The following is an 8,293-nucleotide window of genomic DNA, read 5'->3' as shown; positions in this document are numbered from 1 at the left end:
TGAGAATCCCTGGGTTCAATCCCCAGGACCCCAGAGCTCAGCATGGTTGGTGCACAGCTGAGGTCCAGTTTCAGGTTATATTTGACATAGTGGATTTGAAGCCAGCCTGAGCTACAATTGGTTAAAGGGCACAGTATATAAATGGTATCACCCCATGGGGGGGGGGGAGGGAGAGGGAGAGGGAGCCTGATTAAACAGACCAAAAATTATCCTATCAATCAATAAGTGAGCTAATGACCTGAATAGATGTTTCTCAGAAAGAAAATATAAATGCCAAAATAATTCCTGAAAAGGTGTTCAACATCCTTAGCCATAGGCCATGGGGTAAATGCACAGGAAAGCTGCTTTGAGAGTCCATCTCCTGTGTCAGAATGGCCATCATCAACAAAGCTAAGGACAGCAGTGTATCCTCCTGGGGAGGATGTGGGAAAGGGAACATGGGAGTGTAAACCGGCACACCATTTGTACATCAATCAGTATGAAGATGTCTCAAAAAGCCAAAGTCAGAGCGCCCTTGTGACAGAGCTATCCCACTCTTGGCCATTTGCCTGAAAGACTCCAGTCAACAGAGATGCAGGCACATATATGATTGCTGCTGTGCTGGTCACAGTAGCCAAGAAATGGAAACAGCCTAAGTGCTCCTGGACAGATGAACAGATAAAGAAACTGTCTGTGGTGCATCCACGCAATGGACTATTACTCAGCCATGGAGAAAAATGAAATCGTGATATTCACTGGAAAATGAGCCAGACTCAGAAAGACAGATGTCACATGCCATCTCTCACATGCAGAGCCCAGATTTAAAACAATGTGTGTGTGTGTGTGCAAGCAATGAACTAGAGAGGGAATTGTGAGATCAGGAGGGAGAGATCTTAAGGAAGAGAGGAGAAAGGAAGGGAGGGCATCCAAGTAAGAAAGCAGAAGGGGGGCTGGGGGAGGAAAGGACACAGCCAGATGGGGGAGGGTACTGAAGAACGGGAACAAGTCAGAACAAAGTCAGCCCAATGACACCGACGCAGAGATGCACAGTGAACCCACTACTCTGTGTGATGGCTTTTGGTTTTGTTTTTCAAGACAGTTTCTCTGTGTAGCCATGGCTGACCTGGAACTCACTCTGTAGACCAGGATGGTCTCAAACTCAGAGATCCACCTGCCTCTGTCCCCTGAGTGCTGGGACTAAAGGTATTCACCACCACTGCCATGTCACTGTATGATATCTTAAATTTTCAATTAAAAAAATATAAAGAAAAGCTCACAATCTAGAGAAAAACTCTAGAGACCATATGTGTGTGTGTGTGTGTGTGTGTGTATGTGTGCGTGTATGATTGATATATATATATGTATATATGAGATATATATGTATATATGAGATATATATGTATATATGAGATATAGATATATAGATATATCATGTCAATCTCCACACTATAGTCCCACCATCTTAAAAAGATTCTTGAGAAGAAACCTTAAGATACAGTTTAGACTGTGCCCTTCAGAATGAAATAATACAATTAAGCTACAATTTGAAAAACTATCAACAAAGCTAAGCTGTGTCTATGTCTCCANGTGGTGGGATGAAGAAACCCATTTTCCCTGCTTTACAATTTTCCATAATAAACCACCTGCAGAATCACACTTTCTTGACCGTCCNTCTGCCTTCCGTGGACTTCCATTCACAGAGCCCCTGAGCACTTAGCCAAATGCACTGAATGAACTGATCTGTAGGAGCGAGCGCCTGTCTCCTCACCAGGAGCAGGAAACACTAATGAGGCCCGCAGGAAAAGCTCCATTTGGAAGATTCGGAAAGACAACTTCTCCTTGCCCAGACAAGCACTTGCCTTGCTGCCTGCAAACACTCTGGTAAGAATCAGATAATTCTTGCGAGATGATTTTGCAAGTTGGGAAACTACAAGAATTTGCAGCCAGGGGCGTGCAGCTGTGGCCCCAGCTACTTAGGAGTCAGAGGATTCATTCCTTGAGGATTCATTCCTTGAGCCTAGGATTGTCTGGATAACACCTCTTATTCAGGAGAGTTTCTACATTGACAAATCCTGTATCTACAGAGAAGCAGTAAGACGCCACAGTTATCTTTGCCCTTTTGGACAACTGAAAAACAAGAACGATATAAAACTGACATTCATCCAATAGCCGCTCCTTACCTGGAGCTGGAGAAATGAACAGACGGTTAAACACACTGACTGCTCTTGCAGAGGTCCCAAGCTCAGGTCCCAGTGCTCACATGGTGGCTCACAAGCATTTGTAACTCCAGTTCCAAGGGACCCATTGTGTCCTTCTGACCTCCAAGGGCACCAAGCATGCACACAGCACACATCCAGACAAAGTACTCTCTCTATATAAACAGTAATAAAAACTGCTTCTTCCCAGGTGTTGCTTTCTGAAGGTTCATGGAGGAGTCTGCCAGGGAGACCGTTACTTCACAGAAGGCCAGAATTCATGTCCATCCATCCTCTTGAACCAGCGCAGACGGCACCAAGGTCGTCATGCAGGAGAACCTAGCTTCAGCAACATTTGCACAGCCAAAGCGGTTGCTGATGCCATCAGAACAAGCCTTGGACCTAAAGGAATGGACAAAATGTTTTAAGATGGAAAAGGTGATGTGACCATTACAAATGGTGGTGCTGCCATTCTGAAACAAATGCAGGTATTACACCCAGCAGCCCAAATGCTGGTGGATCTGTCTAGAGCCCAAGACATAGCAGCAGGGGAAGGCACCACGTCGGTTGTCATCATTGCTGGCTCTTTTAGACTCTTGTACCAAACTTGTGCAGAAAGGTATACATCCAGCCATCATTTCCGACTCATTCCAGAAAGCTTCAGAAAAGGATCTTGAAGTCCTTCCTGACATGTCTCAACCTGTGCCACTGAGTGATAGAGAAACTTTGTTAAATAGCGCAACCACTTCACTGAATTCAAAGGTTGTCTCTCGGTATCCAAGTCTACTCTCTCTGGTGAGTGTCAGTGCGGTGATGAAAGTGATCAACTCAGCCACAGCTACCAGTGTAGATCTTAGAGATATTAAAATAGTCCAGAAGCTCAGAGGGACAACAGATAACTGTGGCTGGCAGGAGGCCTCATTCTCATGCAGAAAGTGGCAAATTCTGGTACAACAGGAGCTGAAAAGGCTAAGATTGGGCATGTTCCATTTTGCTCATCTGCTCCTAAAACAGATATGGATAATCAAATAGTAGTATCTGACTATGCCCAGATGGATCAAGTGCTTCGAGAGGAGAGAGCCTATATTTTAAATTTGGTGAAGCACATTAAGAAAACAGGATGTGATGTCTTCTCATACAGAGGTCTATCTTGAGAGATGCACTTAGTGATCTTGCACTACATTTTCTGAGCAAGATGAAGATTATGGTGCTTAAGGACATTGAAAGAGAAGACATTGAACTCATGTAAGACAATTGGAGCCAAACCGGTTGCTCACGTTGACCAGTTCACTGCTGACATGGTGGGTTCTCCTGACTTAGCAGAGGAAGTCAGTTTAAATGGTTCTGGAAAACTATTCAAGATCTACAGGTTGTACAAGCCCAGGCAAAACAGTTACAATTGTCGTGCGTGGTGACTGAAGAAGCTAGCGCTCCATTTCTGATGCCCTCTGTGTTATCCGATGCTTAGTAAAGAAAGGAGGAGCTCTTATTGCAGGAGGTGGTGTTTCAGAAACAGAGCTGGCCTCAGACTGAGTGCTCTCCAACACTGAGTTACCGGTGTGGAAGCCATTCCGTCTACACTGACTGGCCTGAATCCCATTTCTACAGTAACAGAGCTAAGAAACCGCCATGCCCAAGGAGAAAATGCCAGATGCAGTAATGTCCAAAAGGCTGTTCTTGTCAACATTTTGGAGGAAATGGTTGTTCAGCCTCTGCTGGTGCCAGTCAGTGCTTTGACCCTAGCAACCGAAACTGCGGAGCATCCTGAAAATTGATGGTGTGGTAAATAGTTGATGATCGGGATAAGACTGGACAACTGGCACCATTATGGACAGAAGCACTGTGGCTAGAATGGAAGGTGATTGCTGTGTTCCTTGTCTGGAAGCTTGCTTCTTCAGAGTTTTTGGACATTGTCTTCTGGTTGGCATTTGTTTGAAATTGTATCAAGAGCCGGGCGTGGTGGCGCACGCCTCTAATCCCAGCACTCGGGAAGCAGAGGCAGGCGGATTTCTGAGTTCGAGGCCAGCCTGGTCTACAAAGTGAGTTCCAGGACAGCCAGGGCTATACAGAGAAACCCTGTCTCGAAAAACCAAAAAGAGAAATTGTATCAAAACAATTTAATGAAAATATTAAATATTTGGGTTGGTTTGGTTTTTTTTTTTTTTTTTTTCGGACCTCTGCTCACTCCGGTCAAGCCTGCTCACTCAGTCCCTGCTTGCTCTGGCCCAAAGATTTATTTATTATTATACATAAGTACACTGTAGCTGTCTTCAGACACACCAGAAGAGATGTCAGATCTCATTACAGATGGTTGTGAGCCACCATGTGGTTGCTGGGAATTGAACTCAGGACCTTCAGAAGAGCAGTCAGTGCTCTTACCTCCTGAGCCATCTCACCAACCCTAAATATTTGGTTTTAAACTACAAAAAATAAAATTAAATAAAATAAATAATAAAAGCCACCCCTTTCCTAAACAGCTCACTAATGCCCCCCCCCCCGTCTCTCCAGATGCCCCAAGGTCATGCATGTCCCCTGGGAAGGTATATTACACAATTCAAACTGATAAAAGAAAGATCCAGTCACAGCCTCCCTTGGACCCAGGTAGAGCTCTCTTACAGCAGGAAATGAAGCTTCATGGCTCTTAAATGACACCTCTCCCCTCCAGCTTCCTCTCAAATTCATTCTTTATCAGTAAAGATTCAGATTCCTATGTTTTTGGTTGAACACGGTGGTGCACGCCTTTAAGCCCCAATGCTTCACAGGCAAGAGGATCTCTGTCAGTATCGGGGCAGCCTGGTGTACATAGGAAGTTCCAGGCCTGCCAGGGCTATAAAGTAAGACTTTGTCTCAAAAAAAAAAAAAAATCTGCATTTTAAAATCAAGACTTTATTAGCATGGAAATCCTCTCCAATCACCACACAATTCAAACCTCTTTATAATTGAGTGTCAGAATAAGCCACCAAATCAAGGTCACCCTCCCCTCTCAGAAACCCTTTGCAAGCTGACCTCACGTGCACCCTGGAGCGCTTGCCCGGCCTTTCCACATGAGCATGATCCCTTGGTCAGAAAGTGGTCCCTGACTAGCCGGTCAGATAAGGCAGCTCTCCTACGCCAAACCCCAAGCTCTCAGTGCCCAGGACAGGGCTACGCTGGGTGGCTGTGTGTGACATGTTAGTTTCAGCCTTTCTAGGTCATTACCCCCTAAAGTGATTGTAGCTTCACTCATGTGCACCAGCCCGGGACTGTAGGTGCTCACTGGGCACTGAAATATGAAAGATGTCACACTAGGAGCTTTGGGCCTTTCATTTGATCCTTACAAATTGCTCAGAAGTGAGAAAACTGAGGCTCAGAAAAGGTGCGGAGACTGCCACAGCTGCAAGGTGGGGGGTGATCGAACAGAGTCCAGCTAGCTGTAACCTGGTCAGTGCGGTGGATCAGGTAGAAGTGTCAGATGGGTCACTGGGCCCGCTGTTCACACGGCAGGGCAGAGAGCCAAAGCACACATGGCAAAGGAAACAAGCAGCTTAATGCTAGCTTCCTCTGAACCCCACATATAGGTTTACCCCTCCTCCCTGCAGTGTCCCCTCCGTCCTTATGTCCCTTCAAATAGTAGCCCCACTATGCTCCACTCATTCCTAAGGGTTTATCTTACCCCTGAGCAAAGCAGTAAGTTATTAGGAAATAAAAGGTCAGAATCTCTGAAGGAAGTCCCACAAAGTGCTTCTTGAGCAACTGGTTTGGAGTGGGAGCCCCTCCCTAGGGCCACTCAGTCACAGTGGCCCATGTTTTCCTTCCAGGACCTGTCAGGCAACTTCGGGATCAAGATGTTCACCAATAAGGCTGGCAGACAGAACAGGATTAGAAGAAACCCTGGAATCCTTGCAAACCCCAGGTTAGTGGGAAGATCCATGTCACTCCCAGATCACTCGGTCCCGGGGCAGCATCTCCCACACAAGGGCAAAGCCAAGCACTTCAGGAAGACATACCTCTCTCTTCTGGTGGTAACACTGCCATTAATGAGCGCTGCCCTCTCAGAAGCTCTGCACCTGGTGCTTTACGCCTTTTTTCTCTGTTACTCCTTGTTACACTGTTATGTAACTACCCAAGTAGTTAAAGACACGGCTCTTCTTCCAGTGGGCTAGGCCTGTTCATTATCCCGACTCTGACAATCATGAGTTACAGCCACAGTGGCCACACTACTTACAGCTTCTCTACATGGAAAACGGTGTCAATAATCTCTCGAGATGCTAATGATTCATTCAGTGAGTGTCAAGTCAGCCATCAGAACTGGCTGGGGTCTCCTCATCATGTTGTAGAGACTGGAACTTAAGGCTCTGAGAGCTCCTACCAACTGTCCACAGCTAATAGAATACTAAGTGGGATTAAATCCAAGTGTGGTGCCCCTGACGCTAAAGAGCCTTAACTCCTGGCACTTGGGCTCCCTACCTTCCCTAGACCAAGCCTTACTTCGGGAGCGATTGCACTGGTCCAAGAGTCCCGACAGATGGCGGCGGGAACTAATTCCCTGGACCACCCTAGAGACACGGAAATTGAAAGAAGCCACAACCAGCACAAGACTATGAGGTCCAGGAAGTTTTTATTTACCCTGCCCTTCTTCATTTTATTAAGTGACAGCAAACTAAATAAGTATCTACGGAAGTAGGATTAAAAAAGAAGAAGAAGAAGGATGAAGTCACCAAACAGCATTATAAAGCATTAAGGAGGAAAACTCCAGCTTTCTTTCTTGGTACCTGGGTGTGGTAGAGCAGGCTTAGTGTGAGAACATCGGACAAAACCTTGGCTCTAGGCCATCTCTCACAAATCTTTCTCTTTCCACACCCTCAACAGCCACCTATCAAAGAAAGTAAAGAGATTGCAGTTTCATAGAAAATTCTTTTCAAGATCCAAACAGCTCTGTATTTCTCCATTAGTTACATTTCCCTGTGTGTGCATTTTTTATATATTATTAGTTATTGACTTTGTCTGTGTATGTATGTATGTATGTATGTTTGTATTTATGCCACAGTCAATGTATAGATGTCAAAGGACAACTTGCAAGAGTCAGTTCTCTTCTTCCTCATGAGTCCCAGGGATCAAATCAGGTCATCAGACTTGGCAGCAAGCACCTTATTCACTGAGTCATCTTGTTGCCCCTGCTAAAAATGGTTAGTGAGATGGCTCCTAAAAGTTGTCTTCTGACATTTGCATTATGATACGTGCGCGCACGCACACACACACACACACTATATATATATATATATATATATATATATATATATATATATATTTCTTTTTTTAGACAGTCTCAGAGATCTAACCCCTGGTTAGAACTTTCTGTGTAGAGTAGGCTGGCCTTGAACTAACAGAGGTCTACTTCCCACTGCTGGAATCAAAGGCGTGTGGTGGCCCACCCCGGCAAGGCCAGCTTCTTATATGTAGAGGACTTGAGGAATAAGCTGAGCGAGTATCTCAGGCATCACTCTTCTCCTACTCCCTAAGGAGCCCAGACTCCTGGCTTCCCACTGTCACTGCACTCTTGAGAGGAGAGTCACAAAGTGTCCCTGCCACCCTCCTGTCCCTTCTCACCTGCCCTCTGCTGCACAGTCTGACCCTATCTCTGGTTCTGAGGACTCCTAAAGACCTACCAAGAAAAGAACTAGAATACCTAGAGAGCTGGCCCCACAGGGCCAAGATCAGGAAGAGACAAACAAGAGGGTGGGGATGTGGTTCATACAGATCTGCAAGCATGAGGACCTGAGTTTAGTCCCCAGTGTTCATGTACAGACTAAACAAACAAATGAGTGAACAAAAGCTCCTATCAACAATCTCAGTCCTGGAAAGCAGACCCAGGAAGGTCCTTGGGGCATGCTGGCCAGCCAACTTAGCTGGATCTGTGAGCTCCATGCTATTAAGGGGCCTGGTCTCAAAAAATAAGATGGAAATAAGGACCACACCACGGTTGCCCTATGGCCCCACATGCACATAAGTACATGACCCCAACACACACGTACTCATAAAAACGTATGCCCACCAAGAGAACAGAAAAGGACAACTGTCTCCTGAAGACAAGAGAACAGAGAAGGACAACTGTCTCCTGAAGACAAGAGAACAGAGAAGGA

At 45.7% G+C, this 8,293-nt stretch overlaps 1 pseudogene; it reads left to right on the top strand.

The window, feature by feature from the left end:
• The first annotated feature begins 371 nt into the window (after positions 1 to 371).
• LOC110297416 lies at positions 372 to 3,968 on the top strand (annotated as a pseudogene).
• The last annotated feature ends 4,325 nt before the right edge of the window (positions 3,969 to 8,293 follow it).

The sequence above is a fragment of the Mus caroli genome, chromosome 7 (genome assembly GCF_900094665.2).
Source record: "Mus caroli chromosome 7, CAROLI_EIJ_v1.1, whole genome shotgun sequence".
Taxonomy (NCBI): domain Eukaryota; kingdom Metazoa; phylum Chordata; class Mammalia; order Rodentia; family Muridae; genus Mus; species Mus caroli.
The sequence above is the reverse complement of the archived record's forward strand: the minus strand, read 5'-3'. Positions and strand labels throughout refer to the sequence as shown.